Consider the following 21,380-nt stretch of genomic DNA (forward strand, 5'->3'; position numbering starts at 1 on the left):
TCTAAGACTTTCACTAACAAATTTACTAACATAAACTATAGCATATTAAACAAATGTGGACCTTTTATGGTCTGTGGAAAATTCATCATTTTCATTAGATTTTTGTTTGATTTAGGAGATTTGGACATTAATATGTGTGCACAAACAGTGCAGGTTGTTTAAAAGACGTATTACCCACATAGGCCTCTAGCAAAGGTTTTATCATCCACATGGGGATCAATCATGATGACAAACGATGGAAAATAGCCATGCCACAATCCAGGTTCGGTCTGGTTGCCTAAAATGAAAACCAATCCATTTTTGAAGTTAAAGCACTGAATTGAATATGTGTAAGTCAGCGGTCCATGCACTTTGCAATCATTAGGCCCAGCCGCATGTAGCTTCAATCAAAAATATAAGTTGTGGCACATATAGGTTTAAAACACATGTATCTTGTCATACAGTAAATCCTATGCTACACGTGTGCCTGTAGCAGTTGACATACTAAGCCTGTACAACTTTGTTTACCTAAGTTGTATAACTTTTCATTAGAAAGAAATAGGAACAACATTCATGTAGCATATTGCTAATTGATGACAATAAAAAGTATTAGTCAATATGAGTTTTTATTTTATATTTTGCCGGAATGGTTTATTTCTAATACTATTTTTCTTTCTTGATAAAAGCCAGATTAATTACTGTAATTGCCTGCCTCTAGCCTGGCTTGCTTAAGCTTGACAGTAATTAGTGTAGCTTCACACCTCATCCATGCTCCAAAAAGACGTTTCACACCAATTTTATAAAAGGAGACCTGAAATCCAATACCCTTTCCTTCCTGCTTGACAGCCATGTGCCAATGGCATCTTGCCACTGATTAAAGTAATGTTTATCAAGGGTCTGACAAATTGCCAGTAACTTCCATATGAGCAATGTCCCCTAAAGGAAATTTTACAGCCTGCAAAACACATCTACGACAAGAGCACCCTGTCATTATCTTATATTTTTACAACTTTCAGATACACTGGCACTGGCCTTCTTTGAAGCAAAGGTTTCTCACGAACAGCAAGGAGCTCTTCTTCTTGAAAGTAGAAAGACAGGGGTATCTGAAGTGGTATTTTAGCTTTAATTGAAGAGGGGCCAGAGGATGTTGACTTTTGGATGCACTAGATGAGTGAGAAAGAGAACCTTAGACAATGCTTATTTGCAGCACTTGCTGAAGGCCTTGGTACTTTGTGGGATTGCATTGACCATATCTCAATGCTGGCAAATGGGAAGTGGGTCACGGTACTGAGAGAGGAACAAGAAAAAAATATACAGGAATTGTGGCATGATTCTCTATGGAATTTTTTCAATCACTTGTGGATTAAACTTGACATTTCTGCTCTCATCAGCCTCATGTCAGAGTGCTGCTTGAAACTGTGAGAAAAATCAAAACACTGTCTGCTTGGAAGAACTTTTGTCTTCCTCTTCAAAGACTGACATCTATTTTACCTACCTCACCTTGAATCTCTGACTCAACAAGATATGTAACATTGTGGAGCACTGCTGAGCAGGGCCCTCTAATCTTGCCTCACATCAGTTTCTGGTCTTGCTCACAGATGGATTTAGTCCTCGACAAAGTTTTTGAGTCATAAGTTAAGGCTCAAGATGGGAAAAAGGCACCAAAGGTGTCTAATGGTGAGCCAATCTCAACAACTCAAATTTACCGGGTTGGCTTAAGCGCTGCTGCAAACTCCTCGCTCAGTGACAGCTTCCAACTTTGATCCTCTGACAAATTTCCTCTTCCAGAATCCTAAGGTAAAACACTTAACAGATGCAGCTACAGATTCGTCTGAACTTGCTTCATCACTATGCAGCTGTGGAGAGTGCCTTTGACCCAGCCAACTAGCCCTATTAAATAACATGACATTTTTCTGTTGCATTTTTGTATGAATGTGATTTAATCATTTGTATGATTAGTGGTAGGGGCTCTCAAAACATTTACTAATCACCTTACTGCCAGTGATAATAGAAATTGGCTCTGAAAAGCTTCTGAATACATTAGTTGGTGTTAGACATCATTCCATTTATTGTTGGTAAAGCTGCTGACCACACATGATTAGCTACGTGTAGCACTTGGATGCTGAACACCTTTTCGCATTGGCATATAATAGGCTCACTGTGAGAAAATGGGTTTTTAGTAGGAAGAATGTGAGCTCTTCATGAACAATAAGACAGCACCTGTCTCTTTACTAGGAAGCAAGTATGCCATTGTAGCACTTGACTCTCTCAGGGTAGCAAAGCAGAGCAGTCCAAGGTCTACTCAGGGGAAGTAGTATGGGCTAGTACCCCCAGCTAAGTGGTAAGCGATAACAGCACTCAATAAATCTTTGACAAGTCAGTGTTTTGTCTTATACGAACTAAATGTATTTTAATACACACACTACTAAATATGCATACATTTACAAATATCTAAAAAGATATTGGCACTCCAGCAATTCATAATCATAAATCACAGTACTCCCACACATATGCATAGACACAGCCTTACAGGGCGCAATTATTAATAACAGCACCTCCCCTGAGTAGGCCACTGCTCCTGTGTCTAATAAGGATTTTTTAATCCTTTTTAGACTCAGGTGGTCATTCTGAGTTTGTCGGTCATTACCGAAGACCGCCATGCAAGCGGCCGTCAAAAAACTGCCAGTGATGGCGGTGTGAAGACCACCGCATTACGAGTCACCCACACAACACCGCCCAAAATACAGCCAAAAATTGACACCGTCGGCCAAAACGACGGTGTGAAGGAGGTGGCTGCACCACGCAGAGAACATCCCGTCTGCCAAATAATGATTCACAAATCAGCACTGTGATCCCACCACAGCGGTAATCCATTGGTGGTCCAAACTGCTGTGGGAAAAAAGCCACCATCACCAGAACACTACACCACATTGAACAATACCATTACCCAACATCTGAAACTCATACACACACCTGTCCACAGCACTACAAAACAACCCCACACATATCCAGAACCCTTTGCAAACAGAAACTCTGACTGAGTGAGGCAAGAGCACACTGAAAGGAGGCACTGCGCCTAGATAACACAGGCACCATCACACTGAACATGCATCACACAGCACATCACTGCACACAAACACCACAGAGCACAAGCACATACCACTACCCAAACTCACACCAACAAACAGCGCACCCAGCGTCCCTGCACAACATACACCCCCACCTACAACACAACCACCATGGCACCACAAATAAAAACAGATTCACAGAAGAGGAGCTGAGGGTAATGGTTGACAAAATCGTTAAAGTGGAGCCTCGACTGTTTGGAGCACAGGTCCAGCAGACATCCATAGCCCAGAAGAACAACTTATGACAGAGGATAGTCATCAGCGTGAATGCAGTGGGGAACCATCCACACACAAGGGAGGACATAAGGAAGAGGTGGACCGACCTACGGGGGAAGGTACGGGCCATGGCTTCCAGGCACCAAATCGCCAACATGAGGACTGGTGGTGGGCCCCCACCGGCTCCCCCAGACATGTCACTGTGGGAGGAGAAGGTCCTGGCCATTCTACATCCAGAAGGGCGGACGAGAAATCCTACTGGACTGGACACTGGTAAGTCAACTGTACTCCCGGCCAACATATCCCCGTGCACAGCATGTACCCCCACCACTCTCTCAGCCCCTCACACCACCCTAACATGCACAAGCCCATTATGGACTCAATACCCACTCTTGCATGCCACAGCACCCTACTGACACCATTCCCTCACAGGCTCACCTAGTGCATGGATACCTCACACTGCAGCAAGTACCACAACTACCACAATGCAACACTCCCTACACTTGCATGACTGCTACATCCACATCACATCTCTGCAATTGCACGTTAAACCATGTCTCTCCCCATCACCAATAAGTATAAGGAATGCACATTAGTACATGGCAATGACAGTAGCAAGACAAACATTAACTATTTACCAAAATAGGTCCATAGCAACATTCCACTGATGGTAACACAAGCAGTGGACTGGTAACTGTCAATGCCATTACTGCCCTGCAAATCCAGTCAATTATGACATACAACAATGTGTGTCACTGCTACAATACCATCATCTGACACAATACCTCTCATTACACAGGTCTCTCAAGTACTGCCACACAGCAGAGAAGCCCAGTGACAGAAAGCCCAGGCCTGTAAGCAGGTCCAATAGGGGAGGACTCTCTTGGAAGTCTGGATATGGACAATGAACCTGGCCCATCAGGCATGAGTGGTCAGTCCACCACCACCAGCCTCACCCTGCCCACAACTGAAACCACCTCCCCTGTGGCAGCCCACCTTCCCATACCAGTGTTCCAAGGTCACATCAAATATCAGTGTGCCCCACAGGACAGGGGCAGGAGTCAAGGGTGCAAACCAAAGACAGTGACAGACCTGGTGTCAATGGGAGGGGGGACACTGCACTAGGGGCACAGGCATGGGGTAGGGGCCAGTGGGCGAGCAATCAGGGGCCAAGGGACGAGGCAGGTACAGGACACGACTGGCCAGGAGGCTGTCACCAGAGTCCTGGGAGCCTACCAACAAACCCACGACAAGATGGGCCATATAATCACCACCTTGCAGGACACACAAAGGTTGCAGGCGGAATACCACCAGGAAGCCATGCAGCAGTGGCAGGCACTCATTGCCACCATGGTCTCCATATTAGGGGAGTTCAACGAATTGAACAATATTCTGTGGACATCCTCAACTCAACAGCAGGCCCCATCCAGTGATCAGGCAACACCACTGCCAAAAACATCAGCACCTGCTACTGAAATGGAAGCCCAGCAGGAGGACCCACAGGCCACCAGTACTCATACCCCTGCAGCTGAGGGACCACCCAGTAAAAGAGGTCGCCCATCCAGACATCCTGCAGGACTTCTCACCCTTGTGTGCCACTGTTACACCCTGTTGGCTGTCCAAAACGAAGTTCACATCATACCGGGCAAATGGATACCGGGACCTGTGAGACAAACAGCTGTACCACCCACTCTGGTCAGCACCCGGACCATTACCCCACTCCTCTTGACTGTGATGTCATACACTTAATAAACACAAATTCACACAGGTCATGGTGCACGTCTCTTCAATGTATGTAGTGGCAATCCAGTTTCCAAGCAGCAGATATATACACATGTCGGCACCACAACAATGTTGAAGTGACAGATGTAGTGGGATACCACAGTAGGTGTGTATGTACATCCAAAATCTAATGATATCCAGTGTCAACGATGGCAACAGACAATACAGTAATCAGCTTGCAGACAGAGATGTGACCTGAAGAGGGGAAATGAAATGGAAATAGGCACAATGTAGTAAGGCATGTGACACATCCACAGCATTTGAACACATACATAGGATGACTGGTCCAGCAGTTATGATACCACATATGTAAAGGCCTGTAAAAGCACTCACACACCTGTGGGACAGGAAAGATGTAACATAGGTAACATCCTTTATTGTTCACCTCCCTGAATAGTCAGGAACAAATACTTGCCACACAGCAGCTCACAAGTCAGCATGACATGCCTAAGCAGCAAGACAAGACTGATAAGTCCCCCTAACATTTTCCCAAACAGGCAGACTGAGGACCCTAAACCTTTTGTACAACTATAAGGCTGTACCGCAATGGAACCAGCATTCCACACATGTCCTTAGCAGCAGTGCATTTCCACTACCCCTCATGGTAAGTCACTTACTTTTCAGGGTCGTAAAGCAAGATGGAATGCTGTAGTCCCCACACACACCTTGATGTATGCAAATACTGGCTACAGACTGGCTTCAGCAATACGTCTTCCATGTGCAGATGACATACAATTCACACATACCTGTACATCATTGAAAGTAGTGACGAATCATGTCAGTCCTGTTGTCACGTGCCTCACCCTTGTCTGCCTCCCCCTCGGCATCATAGTCACCGGCCCCAAACACTGCTCGAGCATCAATGTCCCCCTCCTCCAACAGTGGGATGTGCCTTCCAAAGGCCAGATTATGGAGCATGCAGCATGCAACAATGATCTTGCAGACGTTCTCTGGTTGGTACTGTAGGGCACCACCGGAAACATATAGGCAACAAAATCTAGCTTTCAAGAGACTGAAAGTCTGCTCAATCACTCACCTCATCCGGCCATGTGCCTCATTGTAACTGTTCTCCCCTCCTGTAGTTGGATGTCTCACATGTGTCAGGAGCCAGGGCAGGTTGGGGTATCCGGAGTCACCTGTGTAAAAAAGGGAACATGACTATAGGTAACAATGCTAGGCAGAGTGCTGACTGTGTTTTGAGGGGTAGAAATGTCTGACATGGAGAGCAGTACACATACCTATGAGCCAGGCTCTTTCTTCCTGTATCTGTGACATCATTGCAGGGACACAGCTGTTCCTCTGGATGTAGGAATCATGTACTGATCTTGGGAATTTAGAGTTCAAATGTGTTATGTATTCGTCTGCAAGACTCACCACTTGTACATTGAGCAAATATGTACTCTTCCGGTTTCTGTAGACCTGTTCATTGGTCATCGGAGACACCAAGGCAATGTGAGTCCCATCAATGGCCCCAATTACATGTGGGACATTTGATATGTTGTAGAAGGCTACTTTTACAGTGGGCAATTCAGGACGTTGTGGGAACCTAATGTACCTGTGCACATGCTTGAGTAGGGCATCCAACACAACCAGCAACACCTTACTGAACTGGGGCTGTGGAAGCCCTGCAGCCAGTCCCACTGTAACCACTCACTAGAAAATGCAGGACTGACAACACCTGGACTGCTGGAGGAATGGCATGGGGATTCTCAAACCCGGCAGGAGGTCTGGCTTCAACTGGGCGACCAGTTCCCTTATGCACAAACGGTTCAGTCGATAGGTCAGGATGATGATGGCACATAATCCCTGTGACAATGGACGTATACAGGACATGTGCATGTACACCTTCCATGTGTTCCACTATGCAGATCATATATGCTGACAACTATAGTGACAAGTGTGGTGATGTCACCAGACACTCATAACATGTGTCATTATCCACAATGTGTGACCTAACGTATCTATTTGTGACGACATGCAGGTAATTACGCAATATGACCCCAGGACAGTCATGTTACAGACTAATATGGCATCCGCCTGTCCGGCATGCATTAGACAGCTGGAAGTGACCTTGTTCAGCAGGCGGAAGTCGTCATGGCCGAAGGTGGTCTGAACTGCCGTGCAACTCCTCATTCGTTAACATTGACGTCTATGGGAGACTGGGACCAATGACAATCACCGCTGGCGGTGACGGTCATGACCGCTGTGGTCGAAACCACCATTTTGTATGGGCCAGCTCACTTGACTCCTGGCATTCGGGCAAGACAGACCTCCACTTTGTGTTCTGCTGTGTCCTGTATCTTGGAGCAACGATGGCACGCACTGCATGGGATAGGGCCCCAGCATTCACTTGAGAGGAACTGGAGAAACTGGTGGAAGGGGCCCTACGCCTGAATGGGTGGTTGTACTGTACTCCAGGGCAACAGGTCAGTACAACATCCTTTGTCCCACATGTCGGGTGGTGTTTGACGATATATGTGTGTGCACATTGACATGTCACAACTCATCAGGTGCTTTGCATGCACATGGTATGTGTGGGATATTGGCAGTGTGCATGGTCCATGTTTGTTGTGTGTTGCCAAAGGTTACAGCTGTATTGTATTATTTACATCATGTCCATCAGTTTCGGAATGTTTCCCATGCAGGTCAGTGCCCACCAGAAAAAAGGGTTATGGGGAGCAATTGCCAAGGAAGTGCGGACCCAGGGGTTCCATAGCCGGCGGAGCACCCACTGCAGGAAGCGGAGGACTTGAGACGCTGGGCCCGGAAGACCGCAGAGGCCCAGCTAGGGACGGCCTCCCAATGTGGGAGGGGTGCCCGCCGGACCTTGACCCCCCTAATGGCCCACATACTGGCAGTGGCCTACCCAGAATTGGATAGGCGCTTCAAGGCAGCAGAGCAGCCACAAGGGGGTAAGTGTTGACTGTTAGGTGACTTCTGCATGGTTTTGTACTGTGACCCTTATGTGGTCAGATGAGATTTAGGGAATGTACAGTCCTGGTTCTCACACCAATCATGTAGGAGTGTTTCACGTTAGCTATGTTGAGCCATGCAGGAAAAGAAGTGGTGGTACTTTGACACACGTTCACCTGTACGTAGGGGGTCGCTCAAGTATGCTATCATGTCACTGGCTGCATCCTCCATCTCTGCGTGTAGTACAAGGTTGTCATATTGGCACTGTATATAGGTAATGACAGGCATGTTATGTGAACATTGCAATAGTTTCACTTGCTACATCAGTGGACCTCTGTACCACATGTACTTTACACATTCCTGTCAGTTAGTTAGTTGCTCAGTCCCTCTGTGCTCAGATTTGTATCATCATGTAATGGATGACATGTGGTTCGGTATGTTCCTGGTCTGGATTGTTGGATAAGTCATTTAGGCAGTTGATAGGCATGAAGCGGTCTTCATTCAGGTGTTTAGGGTTCAGGGTTGAGGTGATCTCTGATGAGTTTGGGTATCACTTGCATGACTCAGTCGTAAATGTTTGCAAAATGGTTTCTTGTTTGCCCGCCAGGGGCTGTATTATGTATTGTTGGTATGTGAAGTGGATGTGTGGGTTATCATCATTTCCTCCCTTTCTGTTTCTCCCACCCTCATTCTCTCTCTCCACCTCTATCTATGTGTGCATTAGCATCATCTGGTGGAGGAGGAAGGGCACCGGCAAGTGGGGATTCAGCAGCCCACGGGACCAAGGAGGATGACACCAACGAAGCCGAGGGGATCAGTGGGACGGAGGGCGAGGGGAGCACCACGGGGGAGACTGGAACAACCAACACATCTGATACAGATTCCTCCTCCAATAGCGGCTCTTTGGCAATGGCGGACCCATCTGGGACCAACCCAGCACCATCCTTGTCCACCACCCCCCTTACCAGCACCGGCCACCCTGTAACACCTCACCCAGTTGCCCGTGCCTGCTCACCCAGGAGGGTGGGCATCTCCTTCACCACAGGCACCTCTGCCCCTGCTGCAGTCACCCCTGCCGCCCTCAACGAGGAGGCTGTTGACCTCCTGAGGTCCTTCTCTGTGGGGAAGACAACCATCATGAATGCCATTCAGGGACTGGCATCCCAGATGCAGCAGTCCAATGCGTTCCAGGAAGGCATTAAAGGTGCCTTGTCTGGCCTGCAGAGATCGTTTCAAGCTCTGGCCTCCTCGTTGATGGCAGCCAGTGTCGCTTCATCTTCTGTCCCCCATCCAACTACCTGTTCCCAATCCACGACCCCTCTCCCTATACCCATCCAAAGCACACCTACATACCAGCATACACCCACTACAACAGACAAGGTACGCATAGACTGTCGTAGGCATCACAAACGTTCACACAGGCATGTACACACACAACACACATCTGCAAACAAAACAGCCACTTCCCCCTCCACCTCCTCCCTTATAGCCACATCTTCACTCACACCTGCCAGCACTGCATCATCACAAACTGGTCCTGCTAGCATTCCTATCATACCCTCAACCACCACATCAGGAGACTCGCAGACACACACCACACACTCCACATCCTGCACTCACCACGACTACCGTCTCGGCCACCTGCAGCACATCCACCTCACTTGCACACACCACCGCAGCATTCACTCACACATCTCTCATTCCCTCTCCCTGCATCTCTACCCCCTCTTACCAATTGCACACACACCTACTCACCCACCCAATGTTCACTCACCACACACATGCATACATTGCACACACCAGCATCCACGTACAGCACACATTCACGTCAGACGATCATTCCCTCTACCACCCCTCCCAACCCTCAATCATGTGACCGCCCCTGTGTACCTAAGAGAGTTTTTCTTGCCGCCCTTGACCTCTTCCCTACTCCTCTTCCACCCCGTTTTCCCCGTAAATGCTGTGTCCCCCTGCCCCTCTCAGACCCTTCCACCTCCCATTCCTCAGGTGCCCCTCTGGTGTTTCCCCTGCTCATCCACCCAGCAAGAAATCCATTGCTCCCAGTGCCAAAGTCACCCCTCCCAAGCCCAAACCGAAACATGGCCCTTCCACATCAAAGTCTCCCCCACCACCCCACACCCCTGAGGTGCCTGCCTGTCCCCTATGATGTGGAGGCCATGATATATGGCCTTTATGCATTTCATCATTAAAGCAGATTGGGCTTGCCATTTGGCAGATTTTGTATATAGTTATAATATTTTTTGATGGTTCCAATTACATCTGTCCACATTGCAGTGCTTGGCAAGATGAAATGCTTGTCCATGTTTTCTTCTACTTGGTGGTGTGACATATGTGTGCAACGGTGTGTGAGATCTGTGTATGGGTTGTGTCTGTGTTGCTGCATGCGCTGGGTAGATTGGTTGTGCCATGGGCATGTTGTTATGTGTCTGACAGCTTGCTTGTGGGATTGTACGGGGTGTTGTATGTGTCTGTGTGTATGGCGCTGCATGTGTGGATTTCCTTGATTGTGGGTTGTACATGATGTGTCACCTGTGTCATTGTTTGGATGTGTGTTCACTGCTATTGATTGTGTGTCATTGCTACATACAGTTCATGGTGTGTGTGTATGTGTGGTGTCATACAATGTGCCTGTCTCTGCCTGCATTGAGGTGTTTGTGGTCTATTTGTTGTTGTGTGGTTATGGGGTGTGTTGTTGGTGTTTGTGTGTGTTGTGCTGTATGTTTGGAACGTATCTGCTTGGCTTTGTGTGTGTATTGGGTACTTGGCATTGACATATATTGTGTGTGCCTGTGTGTGGCCTTTGTTGTCTGTGCGAGGAATGTGTGTTATGTGTGGGAGTTTATCATTGCCATTTCCTCCCCTCTGTGCTAGGCGTACTTACAGTTGTCATCTTTGTTGTTGTCATTGGCCCTGAAGATGTATGGCGAGATACAACCCTGGGAAGACTAGCAGTTTGTTTGCCATGGCGGTCGCAGATGCTTCTCTGTGCCTGGAGGTGGGTGTCTCCTTTTGTACTTTCTTTTTCTGCCAGGTTTTTCGTAGCAGCCAGCCAGCCCCGGATATCCTGGCAGCGTGGTGACTCAGAATATGGTGGGCGGACATTGGCTTCTGCCAGCATGAAGTTGGCATCCGCCACAGGATGCTGCTCGTCGGCGGTACTGGTGGTGAGTTGTCTGTGTTGAGTTGGGTTCAACGCCTTACTCGTTGTATGGCGGCCGGCGTGGCGATCAGGTTACCACCAAACTTGGAATGAGGGCCTCAGTGTTTAGCTAATGCCGCCTTCTTGACTATGATCTTGGAGAAATTGATAACCAAACAACTGACACAACATCTGGAATTACAGCAACTTTTGGGATGCTGCCAATTAGATTTTGTTTGGGAGAAAGGAGGGATGAGCCTTTTTGGATATAAGTTAGAAGCTGCTAAAAGAAGGGTCATTATCAAGATTAGTGCTGTGAAAACTATCCACCAAATTCAACACAATAGACTACCATTATTTGTTCTAATGGTTAAAAATTGTAGTCAAGCTCCAAAAGACTCCTTCTGAGTTGTTTATGTATCTGCTGCTTTTTAGCTGAGCGTTATTCCTCTATATGAGAGGTGCCAAGGAAGGGAAGCTGATCGATGTCGAGGAGCAGAGAAAATCCAAGGAAACAGATTGAACCACAAGTGAAGCTAGCAACGATTAGACCATAGATGAGGAAGAGACTGCAAAGAAGGATGCATGGACTAAGGGATGGTGGTCCCCATCATTGGACACACATTACCTGCCACAGCCCAGGAGGACTGTGGCTAACCAGGGAACCTCCAGTCCATCCACCTGATCACTACTCTGAAACTAAAAGAATGAAGTACGATTAACATCTATAGAGTGGAGAAATAAATCGCACCCTCACCAAACTTAGGAACTATGGACAAAAGTACTCTATAACAACTTTTTTTCTACTGTTGTAGCTACAGAAAAATGAATCACCATTCCCAAATAATTTAAAACCAAGCTTCCTAGACCTTATTCTCGCCCACGCCTCAAAAAGGTGATGTCAGACGTGAGATATGGAGGCTTTTATTCTTAAACTTGCCGAGGTACAACAAAAGCTGAAATGGGCTATGAAGAAGTTCATGACAGCATCCTAACAATAACAAGAGTCCCTCCAAAAAGCTTTGAAGTCTGAAAGTCAACAAATCAATCAAATCTAACAAAGCCATGAAGAGGCTATAAAGAGATTGTCAGATGCCTTAGGCCACCTAAGAGGACATTCTGCTCTGCCTTCAGTAGAGTTGTAAAAATATACTGCAGGTGAATATCACAACTTTTTCTTGAATAAATTTGAACAGATTGCACAGGCCACTGCCTTGCCAATGGATAATAACTGGGTCCCTTTTAAACAGGTGAGTTACAGGTCACTTATCAAGCTGTGAACCCATAAGGACCCACTTCTTTTGAAGACATAAAAAAGTGTGATGGAAAGACTTGTGGTGGATGATGAAGCCTACTGAATAATATTACAACAAATAAAGGAGCAAGTAGGAGAAGCAACATGGACACTATTTTATAGTGTTAAAGACTGAAACCAGGAAGAAAAATCAAAAATATTTTTGGGTGTCTTACAACAGTCTGTACAGCAGAGGGAGAAACACCACAGTAATCTTAATCTAGAATCAAAGTCAAAATTGCCTCCATCTATAATAGAATCCAATCAACCAGGGATGGTAAAGAAGATGTGGTGACCAAGGGAAAAGCTCTAACCTTTGAGAATTAGGATGGCACTGTCCTGGAGCCCAGGGGAACACGCTCCAGCAGCGAACAACGCACCAAAAAGCAGTTGATGAACAAGCAGGGTCTTAGATGTCCCAGAGACCCTGCACAGAACTGGGGGCAAGTCAGCAAACCCTGCTGGGGGGGGGGTAAAGTTGGTAAAGTCCATTCCAGCAGCAAGGTGAGAGTCCCTCCTACAGTCCAGCAACCAGCTGCAGTAGGCCAACACAGTAATGCAGAGCAGAGTGGCAGTCCCTCCTGGCAGCCCAGCAGTCCTTCCTGGCAGGGTGCCTCCACTGTAGAGTTCTGATTTAGTGGGGTTTGGGGTCCTGCATTTATACTTTGGTGCCCACGTTCAGGAATGTTGGGAAAACTTCCAGACCTTCCTTTGAAGTCTCCAGGTTCCCTTCCTTACCCTTCCTGGCTCCAGACAATATGCAGGGGGTATGCAGCCCTTGTGTGAGAAGAGGCACAGCCCCATTCAGAGGCAAGTGTCAGGTCCTCCCTCCCACCTAGTCCAGGAAGGCCCATCAGCCTGGTGATTGGTCATTAGTATGCTAACGCCACACCCAAGCTCCCTTTGTGTGTGACTGTCTAATGGGATACACAAAGCCCAGCTGGCATCTTCAGGGACAGTCAGAGGCACCTAGACACTTAGCTTGTCACTTGCCTTCCAGTTCCTGCTTTTCCAGACTTATCCAGTGGCACTACAGCTGCCTGGGTTTTCCCGTCAGGGATTGCCCGAGCATGTTTTCCCACTCACCATTCTTCCCCCAACAGAAGCCTCGCCCACCCCAGGAACTATTTAATGTAGACTGCAGCACAATTGCGCAGCAGGTGCACTGCTGGGGTGCCAAAGGCAAGCTCTTCTGTGCCCAACCGTACCTGGACTGAGCCCAGAGCCACGACCTCTTGCCCTCCCCCCAAAGATACACCATTGCCGAGCTCTACACCCTTGACACCGGATGCCGCAACAAACACTGCCACCATACTGACCCACGCTCCACATTAGGACACTTTACCCTGCACCCACTGACATTTCACCTGCCACAGCACACACACCAGCCCACCAACCAGCCCCACCCCTAAAACACCACAGACAGCACCTGAACAAAAACACCAACTTGAATGAGCCCTTCTGAACACACACTCACTATGCAAGCATTCCACTGAATTATGGGACCTCATCATCACCCTCGCACCCCACATAATTTTCCTCACTGAGACCTGGCTCACATCCACCCCTGACATTGCCACAGCGGTCCCCATGGATATAAAATCACTTACCAGGACCGCACCAACAAGCCGTAAGGAGGAACAGCCATCTTCGACAAAGAGACCATACAGTATACCACCACCACAGACAACACCACCATCCCCATGGAACATCTCAACATCAAGCTACACATGGATGACGAAACAACCATCAGAGGCACCCTCGCTTACTGACCCCCAGGCCTGTGCTCCAGCTTCTGCAACACCATTTCAGACTTCATTGCGCCCCTAGCCTTAGACTCCACTGACTACATCTTCCTTGGCAACCTAAACTTCCACATCGACGACCCCAATGACAACAACACTGCGCACTTCCTCTACAGTATGAGCAGACTCAGACTGACCAAGAATGGCCGTGATCCTACATACACCACAAAACACATGCTGGACCCCATTTTCACCTCCAGCAACGTATCAAATACAGCCATTTGACAGAACTCATATGGACCGATCACTCTATCATCCACTTCAGCCTCTCCAGCCCCTGCACCTTCACCCCCAAGATGACCAGCGCCGCCTACCGGAGGTGAAACAAAATGTCAGAGACCAGCTGGGCGGACACCTTCAACACCTCGAACCCCACTACCCCCACCAACCTCAAACAAGGAGTGAAAAACGTCAACGCCTGAATCACCAATTGCGCCGGCAGCATTGTCCCCATCAAGAGCAATATCCAGAGAAAATCCTCCAAAAAGGCAATCTGGTACACCCAAGAACTGAGAACAGCGAAACGTGACAGCAAGCACCTGGAGAGGAGTTTGCACACCAGCAAGGACAGAGTAGCCTTCAAGGCCTCCCTCAACATGTACCACCACCTCCTGAAGGCAACAAAGAAGGATCCCTTGCCACACACCTAAAAAAACAGAGCCAACAACACCAAGGAACTTTTCAAAATTGTTAAGGAATTCTCCAAACTGGCTGCTAGTGAAAACAACATTGCACCCTCACAGGAGCTGTGTGACAACCATGCCCACTTCTTCTACGATAAGGTTGCAACGCAAACATATACAGAAACTTCAAACCCCAAACCCACACCTATGGAATTCCTCAACAGATACGCCACCACTGTAATCGACACAGACCACATACTGACCACCTGGAACATTATCTCTACCCAGTACATCACCTCCACCATGAAATCCATATACTCTGGAGCTCCCACAGACCCATGCCCACACTACATCTTCAACCTTGGAAACCAAAGGATCAACCAGGAACTCACCACCATGTTCAACACCTCTATCAACACTGCAACATTTCCTGATGTCTGAAAAAAGGCCGAAGTCAGATCACTACTTAAAAAACCCTCAGCCGACCCCAGAGAACCCAAACACTATGGCTAATCTCCCTGCTCCCATTCCCTGTGAAAGTTCTGGAAAAGATCATCAACAAGCAACTCATGACATACCTGGAGCAGAACTAACTACTCAATGCCTCCCAATCCGGCTTCTGCAGCAATTACAACACTAAAACTGCCCTGATCGGAGCCACCAACGACATCTGAATCCTCCTCAACGACAAACAGCAGCTTTGATCCTCCTCGACCTCTGAGAAGCCTTCAAAACCATATCCCGCCACATGTTGATCGAAAGACTCAACCACATCAGAATCCAAGGGAATGACCTCAGATGGATCACCTCCTTTCTCACCGGAAGAACTCAGATCTACCTCCTTCCTTTCATCTCTAAACCCAAGAAAATCACCTGCGGTGTTCCCAGGGCTCACACCTCAGCCCCATGCTCTTCAACATACATATGACCCAGCGGGCCAAAATATATCAGCATAATTTTCTACACAGATGACACCCAACTCATCCTCTCACTTACCGATGACCCCTCCACCGCCAGAACCAACTTCCACAGATGCATGACAAGCGTCGCTGATTGGATGAAGAACAACTGCCTGCAGTTGAACACAAACAAGACAGAAGTACTGATCTTTGGCAACAGCAGCAACACATGAAATGACTCCTGATGGCCATCAGGCCTAGCACCCACCACCACTCCCTCTGACCATGCCAGAAACCTCAGAATCATCATTGACAACAAGCTCACCATCTGTTCTGCTTTCCCACTTATCTCCTATCGGAGCTTACAGAACCTCTCTGGAATGCACTTCTGTGTTTAAAGAAGACCTTTATTGTTGTTAGTTCTCCCCCACCCACAAGTTCCTGAGAGACGAAATTAGTAGATTGGAAGCACACGTTTAAAAGTAGTCGCAGCAATGAAAGCAAAATATATCAAAGTACTTCTCAGTTGCAATGTACACAGCAAATATATATCATAACTGCAAAGCAAAGCATAAAAGTCAAATTCATCTCCGTATGGGCAAGGTGGTAGGGCCTAAAGCTTCATCTTTCTGGGGTCTGCAAGTTGATGACTCTGGTCAACTGCGAGAAAGAGATTTTCTACCCAAACGGGAGATTGGCAACTGACGTCTAACTCCAGCCTGAAGTCAAGCTGATTCAAATCTAACTCAATGTAGCCCAGAGTCATCCTTAAAAGCAAACTCAGTGTGAGAGCTGAATAACCTTGGAAAGGGGCCAGTTCTCCTGAGCAAATTCGCTCTCAGACTGGATTGCGAGGTAAACACAAAATCTACGTGCTCTTATCAGCTAAGGTCTGGTGTGAAGAAAACAGCTTGGTCCATCTTGTGGAAAAACACAGCTTGGAAAAACACAGACATCTGTAATGTCTCAACTGCAATGTCTAACTCCACATTAAAGCCAATAGGCAGCTAACCTAAATATCAAATGTAATGTCTAATGTCATGTCAAAGCCAAAAGGCAGCTAATCTGAATACAGAATGTAATGGCTAATGCCATGTCAAAGCCAATAGGCAGCTAACCTAAATATCAAATGTAGGGCCAGATGTAGGAAAATTGCAAATTGCGACTTGCAATTTGTGAGTCCTTCCGACTCGCAAATTGCAAGTCGCAATTTGCAATGCAGAACGGTGTCTCAGACACCGTCTGCGAGTCGGTATGGGGTCGCAGAGACCCACCTCATTAATATTAATGAGGTGGGTCGCAAATTGCGGCCCCATACCGAATATAGGCACTCGCAAACATGGAGGCCTGCTGTAGTCAGCAGACCTCCATGTTCGTGACTGCTTTTAAATAAAGCAGTTTTTTTTTTTTAAGTGTAGCCCGTTTTCCTTAAAGGAAAACGAGCTGCACTTTAAAAAAAAAACGAAACCTTTAGTTTCGGTATTTTTTCAGGGCAGGTAGTGGTCCCTTGGACCACTACCTGCCCTGAAAAAATAGTTTTGGGTCCATTCACAAAGGGGAAGGGGTCCCATGGGGACCCCTTCCAATTTGCGAGTGGGTTACCATACACTTCAAGTGGATGGTAACTGCGACACCATTTGCGACCGCATATGCGCTCGCAAATGGTATTGCATACCACTCCGAATCGCAAATAGGAAGGGAACACCCCTTCCTATTTGGGATTCTGAAATGCATTTTGCGAGGCACCTCAGGGGGAAGGGAAGGGAGGGCACCTCAGCCGGATGACTGCACCACGCCAGATCCACGAGGGGGCTTCATGCCCATTGATGTATCCAGGGGAGTGCAAAGCCACAGTCTCTCAAGTCTCTACAGTGGGTGGTTTGCCCAGTGTACAATCCTGGGGAGTGCAAAGCCACAGTCTCTCAAGTCTCTACAGGGGGTGGTTTGCCCACTGTACCATCCTGGGGAGTGCAAAGCCACAGTCTCTCAAGTCTCTACAGTGGGTGGTTTGCCCACTGTTCAATCCTGGGGAGTGCAAAGCCACAGTCTCTCAAGTCTCTACAGTGGGTAGGTTGCCCACTGGACCATCCTGGGAAGTGCAAAGCCACAGTCTCTCAAGTGGATAACAGTCTCCACTGGTTCTGGAGGGGAACTGGTGCCCAGAGTGCTTCATCCTGGTAAGGACAGACGGAGTGGATGCTGTTTTCCACTGGTTCTGGAGGGGGACTGGTGCCCAGAGTGCTTCATCCTGGTAAGGACAGACGGGGTGGATGCTGTTCTCTACTGGTTCTGGAGGGAAACTGGTGCCCAGAGTGCATCACTCTCCCCGTGACGGTCCCAGTTCCGTCACTGCCCCTGCCGCACATGGGCTAGCGGTGCTTGAGTTGGCAGTGCTTGCCCTGTTCAGTGGTGCTTGCCATGGCGGTCTTTGCCCTGTTCAGCGGTGTTTGCCCTGTTCAGCGGTGCTTGCCATGGCGGTCTTTGCCCTGTTCAGCAGTGCTTGACTTTGCTGTTTATGACCTGTTCAGCGGTGCTTGCCATGGCGGTCTGTGCCCTGTTCAGCGGAGCTTGCCATGGCGGTCTGTGCCCTGTTCAGCGGGGCTTGCCATGGCGGTCTGTGCCCTGTTCAGCAGTGCTTGCCCTGTTCAGCGGTGCTTGACTTTGCTGTTTATGACCTGTTCAGCGGTGCTTGCCATGTTCAGCGGTGCTTGCCATGGCGGTCTTTGCCCTGTTCAGCGGTGCTTGACTTTGCTGTTTATGACCTGTTCAGCGGTGCATGCCCTGTTCAGCGGTGCTTGCCATGGCGGTCCTTCATTGCCCAGTGGGGCTGTGGCTGCCGGGGCCCTCCTGGGCACTGACTCTGGCGGTGGCCTCCTGGCCAGTGACGATGGAGCTGCCCTCCTGGGCACTGACTCTGGCGGTGGCCTCCTGGCCAGTGATGATGGGGCTGGCGGTGGCCTCCTGGGCAGCGGGGATGATGGCTGTCTTCTCCGCCGTGCTGCTCTTCCCAGACTTTGGTGATTAATTCTGCCCCTTCCCCACCTTGGGAGGAGTCACAGCTGAGTGGACACTCCCCCCCGGACCCTTGTGAGCGGCTTTGCCTGCTGGAGTCTTCCCCCTCTCCCGCCGGGCAGTGTCCAACTTCTGGTGCTTCACAGGGGGGGGGGCAATAGCTGTGCTGTGGCTCCGTGTCACACTGCCTGCCCTGGTGCCCGGTACACTCCACATACCTCTAACAGGCACCACTGGTACCGGCGATTTTTGGGCTGAGGTGCTAGTACGGGACCTATGAATTGGAGGGGGGGTGGTGGGAAAGAGGTCAAGCTTGCTCAGGAAAAGTTTCTTAGGAACACTGGGACGGGTAGCTGGAGGGGGTCTGGGAGTGGAGGAAGAGGAGGTGGTTGTAGGAGGTGTAACTTTTGTGGCTTTGGGTGCAGGTGCATGCGCTGGAGTCTGTTGTGAGGTGGATGGCTGTTGGGTGGGTGTGTGTCTGCGTTTGTGTTCTTTGGGAGGGGGCGTCACAGACACACTGGGAGAGGACACAGGGGACGTGTAAATGGTAGTGGGGGTGGTGAGTGCAGGTGAGCGGGGTGTGGTGGTGGGTGTGCTGGTGCGGGATCTAGTGGCTGTAGTGGTAGTGCATGCAGGTGAGAGTGTAGACGACACTGGGAAGGAGGAGGGAGACGACGAGGAGGGGGACACAGTGGAGGCAGTGGATGTTGCTGTGTCTGTATGTGTGTGATGCTTGCGTGAGTGCCTGTGGGATGTGTGGTGCTTATGTTTGCCTGAGCTTCCCTTGTGTGTTGATGTGTGTGCAGGCTGGTCTGATGGTGTGCTTGGGATAGGCTGGGGTACAGGGGATTGGGTCTGGGTGGAGGAAGTTGGAGGGGGGAGGCTAGAGACAGGGACAATGGCTGCCGTCAGTGCTGAGGTCAGAGATTGCAGGGTTCGATGAAGGGCAGCCTGACCAGAATGAATGCCCTCCAGGAATGCATTTGTGTGTTGCAATTCCCTTTCTATACCCTGGATGGCATTCAAAATGGTAGACTGCCCAACAGTGAGTGACCTGAGGAGGTCAATGGCCTCCTCACTGAGGGCAGCAGAGGTGACAGGGGCAGGGGCTGATGTGCCTGGGGCGAAGGTGATGCCCACCCTCCTGGGTGAGCGGGCACGGGGCGAAGGCTGAGGGGCTGCTGGGAGGGCAGTGCTGGTAGGGGGGGTGGCGGCTGTACCTGTAGAAGTGGGGGGCACAGATTTTGCCACCACCACAAGGGAGCTCCCATTGGAGGATGAGTCTGTGTCGCTGGTTGCTGATCCTGTGACCGCCGTGAAGCTCCCCTCACCCTCAGTCCCACTGGTGTATTCAGAGTCCGTGGTGTGGCCCTCCATGGCCATGTGGGATGCAGCTCCCTCGTGCTCTGGTGCCACTGTACCGCCGCCTGATGATGCTGATGCACACAAGAACAGGGAGAGCAGAAAAAGGGATGGGGGAGACGACAGAAGAAAGACAGGTTGAGTGCATGGCTTACCGCTACCGTTGGCGGACAATACAGACACAGCAGCCCCCTGCACTATGCCGCGCTGTTGGGCTCTATAGATGCAGTTCCTGGGATATGGCCTACATGGCTATGGTGGACATCAGCACACATAGATGACACAGGGGCATGTATACCTGTACTTGGCACTCTACAGAGGTGGGGTGGAGTGCCACATGGCCTGCATTACGGAGGGGCCTAGCCTATGGAACTCGCCCTGGCCTAGGGAAACCCACAGCCCTCCTCCCCCACCCAGACACCTTCACTGCTCGCAAAGTCCGCAGAATGATGTTGTACTCACCCCCTTGTGTCTGCTGTGATGCCCTCAAGCGCCCATCCAACTCAGGGTAGGCCACTGCCAGGACCCGTAACATCAGGGGGGTCATGGTGCGACGGGCACCCCTCCCACGTTGGGAGGCCATCCCCAGCTGAGCCTCCGCCGTCTTCTTGCTCCAGCGGCGAATGTCCTCCCATCTTTTACGGCAGTGGGTGCTCCATCTCTGGTGGACCCCCAGGGTCCGGACGTCCTTGGCGATGGCACGCTAAATATCCTTCTTCTGGTGGGCGCTGACCTACATGACATGTACAGGGGAAGAAGAGAAGTCATTACCAACTGCACCGTCAAAGTGAGTGGCCCACATCCCTACCCTTGCCATGTGGCACATGCATTCACAGTCCTTCATGCACGCAGAACTCTGCCCCCTTCCTTCTTACAACCAGCCCTCTCCACACAGGCATAGCCCATACAACTTGCTCCCTGTGTACTCACCTGTTGGTCTGGAGGACCGTAGAGTAGCGTGTACTGGGGGAGGACCCCGTCCACGAGCTTCTCCAACTCCTCCGATGTGAAGGCAGGGGCCCTTTCCCCAGACGCAAGAGCCATTGTCTCTTCCAGACCGAGGTCACAGCAGCACTTGCAGTGTAGATCATCTCCTGTCGAAGATCAGGTATCGAGTGATTCAACAGATAGAAAATGGCAGTCACGTCCGCGGCGGTGACGTCCGCGGTGGTGCGTATCATCACCGTCGGCGCACTTCGTCATTGGC

Source organism: Pleurodeles waltl, chromosome 5, assembly GCF_031143425.1.
Source record: "Pleurodeles waltl isolate 20211129_DDA chromosome 5, aPleWal1.hap1.20221129, whole genome shotgun sequence".
NCBI classification, from domain to species: domain Eukaryota; kingdom Metazoa; phylum Chordata; class Amphibia; order Caudata; family Salamandridae; genus Pleurodeles; species Pleurodeles waltl.